Genomic DNA, 3,620 nt, shown 5'->3' with positions numbered 1-3,620 from the left:
AAGCTGTTCGAAACCACACCACCGATGAACAGTACTGGAACGAGCATTTTTGCTCCAAGCAGATGTCGGTTCTATTTCGGCTAACGACGGCTGCATGCATAATCGATACGGTCCCAGTGAAAGCGTGTTAATTCCAAACTCCTGATAAAGTAAGCGCAGTAGATAAAAAAATAATATCTGTATCCAGAGTGACCTATTTTGGGCGGAACGGCTCCCTTTAGGGGGAGTGGGCGATTGTTTACATGACCAAAGACCTTCCGCACCTCCAACCCCCACCCTTCCCCCTTCGGATCTTTATCTGGTTAGTTGAAATTAGCACCTGCCCTGGTCATTTCAGCTCCTGTTGTGCTGCGTGTTTTCAATTAAATTCGCTTTTCCATTTTGATTCGCTAACCCGCTAGGCATTTACACAATTGAGCAATATTTACTTACCAATTTCTAGGGGCTCGGGATGGCACTCATCGTCGATGAACTCCGCTAGCTGCTTTCCCGGTTTGATGGTATACTGTCTTGAAAGCCATTGCCTGCAATGAAAGTGCCAGCTGCTGTTTACCAGCCTTTTGGGGTGCATTTCTCACAACTCAAGAACGCGCCATGCTGCTTAATACATTTCAAGAATGTTCTGGTATAGTTAAGTCGCAAACGAACGCATGCACTGGAACAGCGCACTCTTTCCCACTCTCTGCGATACCTTCACCCTCAAAGTGCCCCTTTCTAACATCAAGTCGCCTATATAGTCACGCAAATTGTCTGGTTGCTTAACGCCAGCTAAGAGAGCTACGATAAAAGGCCCAGGTTTGCAGCTTTTAACAATATAGTCCAGACGTATGACGAACTTTTTGAGATAGGTATACCCTCTCTACGTTAACCAGGAGCAAAATATATGCTGTCCAGGGGTGCGTTCTGACTTCTTCATTTGCATTAGCTGTCGACTATAATCCGAAGTAGTAATATAAGTTGGTTGCACCCTTTTCTTTCATGTTAAAGAACCTCGGCGTTCCCAACATGATTATTGCATCGCCAGGAAATTCGGGGCAAACATAATGCTTTCTTCAAAATTTCGCACAGCGAGCTAACATGAGACACATTGGATTGGAAAACATTTATTGAGCATAAAAGTGGGTGGCTTTCTCAGTCCAGATAGCCGCGAGCTAGCGCAGCTGCTTGTGCGCGAGTGATGAGGCGTTCTTGGTCCTCGCACCGTGAGCTGGCCAGCTCGCGCTCCCACTGCTCAGGGGATGGGGAAGGGAGGGGGTTTGGCACGTAGGGGAATTCCCAGACCTGGTGGTAGGTAGTGTTTGGGACGGAGCAAGAAGGTCAGTTGTAGGGGTAAGTGGATGGAGAGATGTAGTGGAGTATCGTGGTGTTGTAGAGTGTGTTGGTCTGCAGTCGACGCCAAATGCGAGCCGCCTGTGTGCTGAGGGATGGGTGAGAAGGAGGGTATTGAAGCCGCAGTTGGCGATAATGATATAAGATTTCACTGTATCGGGGAGGGACCGGGGAATAGATGGAGGGTTCGGAAAGGTCCTCTTCCGTCGACGAAAACGCCCGGAATGTAAGAGCGCGGGCAGCGACGTGTGCCGCCTCGTTTCCCTCGAGGGAAGAATGGCCTGGTGACCATACAGTCTGGATGTGGGGGGGATCCTTGATTGAGGATAGTATCTTCAGCGCTGAGGGAGAGATGCGGCCTGTACAGTAGCTGCGGCAAGCCTGTTGTGAATCTGTGCGGATTGCCACGTAGTTAGAGGAAGCCGTGGTCACTGCTAGAGCGATGGCTGTCTCTTCAGCCGTCGTGGTGCTTGCGTGGAGAAGGCTGAGGGAGGTAACATTGACAGATTTGGAGTCGACGACAACCAGTGCGTGAGCAGGGCCGGATGTATACGGAGCGACGTCCGTGTATCGGGTGCCCGGTTTGTTGTGGTATTCGGCTCGGAGGCGGGTGACGCGGGCCTGTCTTCTGCTTGATTGAAGGAAGGGTGCATGTGTTTGGGGATGGGAGACACGAAGATATGAGCGCGGAGTGACGGAGGGATACGCTGGGGGGTGTCTAAAGGAAGAGGAGTGGGGTAGGTTAGTTTATGCAGTACCGTGTGACCCGTAGGGGCGAGGGCAAGGCGAGTGAGTTGCTGGACCCGCTGTGCTTCGAGGAGCTCAGAAAGGGAATTGAGGATATCTAATTGCAGAAGGCGGGCAGTAGGCGTGAAGGCAGGGAGGCCGAGGGCGATTTTGTATGTTTTCCTAATAAGGGCGTCTAATTTGGCATGTTCCTTTGGTTTGAGTTTGACGTATGGAGTACCATATGTAATGCGGCTGATCAGTAGGGCTTGAACAAGACGGCAGGTGTCTGGTTCTTTTAGGCCATGGAGCTGGAAGCAGATTCTTCTGATGAGATGTGTGAGCAGGGTGACTGTGACATGAAGTTGTGGGAGAATCGCCGCCCCAGAGCCACCTGCGTGGAACGTCACACCAAGTATACGGAGTGAGGGCACGGGCGTAGAATCGATCGTATAGGGAGTGAGGGCACGGGCGTAGAATCGATCGTGACTGACGGGTCCAGAGTGGGGTTTCGAGGACGGCCTCGGGTGCGGGCTCGAAGAACGAGGAGTGCGGATTTATGTGGTGCACATGTCAGACCATGCTGCTGCAGGTACCTGAGTGTGCAATCAACGGCCTGCTGGAGAATGTCTTGTTGATCTCCGGGGGATCCTGCGTTAGTCCAGAACGTGAGGTACACCGCACAGAAAGCGTGCCGAAGGTTGTGGATGGCAGAAAGCTGGGCTGGGAGTTGAAGAAGGGCTATGTTAAAAAGGAGTGGGGAGATTACAGAACCCTGTGGTGTTCCTTTCGGCGGAGTCGGGAAAGGGCCAGACTGGAGGGGGCCAATACGAAGCGTTGCGGTGCGGTTCTTGAGAAAGGCCCGGACGAAGTTGTATGTGGCCTCCCCGCAATTGGTTGTTTGCAGTCCTCGGAGTATTGCTGCATGCGTGACATTATCAAATGCTCCTTGTACATCTAATGCAAGTATGGAACTGGGGTGCGCTTTGCTTAAATTTTCGATAATTTGCTCTTTAATTTGTAAAAGCACATCTTGGGTAGTGCTCGAAATCCAAACATCCATGGTATGAGGATAGATGTCATTGTCCTCCAGGAATGCCGTAAGTCGGGAGTGAACGAGGTGCTCGAAGAGTTTACACAGGCATGATGTGAGGGAAATAGGGCGAAGGTTGTCAATGAAGATTGGTTTGTGCGGTTTCGGGATGAGGGTGATGTCGGCGTGGCGCCACTGAGGAGGAAGGGTGCCGGCTGCCCAGTGCTTGTTGAAGAGGGCAAGGAGGGAGTTGAGGGTGTCTTCATCGAGATTTCGTAAGGTCTTGTTGGTTACTCGATTTTTTCCAGGGGTGGCATTGCGCGTGATGCGGGCGAGGGCCTGCTTTAATTCTTGAATCGAGAAGGGGACATCAAATCGCGCAGGGTTCGGTGTACCCATGTAGTCGTTAGATGGAGGAGGTGGCGGGGTTTGCGGGGGACCAAAAAACTTCGTGCGTAAGGTGTCTAGAAGGTGGGCAGGGGGATGGGGGTAGTTATGAATCACACGTTTTGGGCCCAGCAGATGTCTCAGA

This window comes from Haemaphysalis longicornis, unplaced genomic scaffold (genome assembly GCF_048455015.1).
Source record: "Haemaphysalis longicornis isolate Haplotype H1 unplaced genomic scaffold, Haemaphysalis longicornis Haplotype H1 scaffold_1, whole genome shotgun sequence".
Lineage (NCBI taxonomy): Eukaryota > Metazoa > Arthropoda > Arachnida > Ixodida > Ixodidae > Haemaphysalis > Haemaphysalis longicornis.
Note: the sequence above shows the minus strand (reverse complement) of the source record.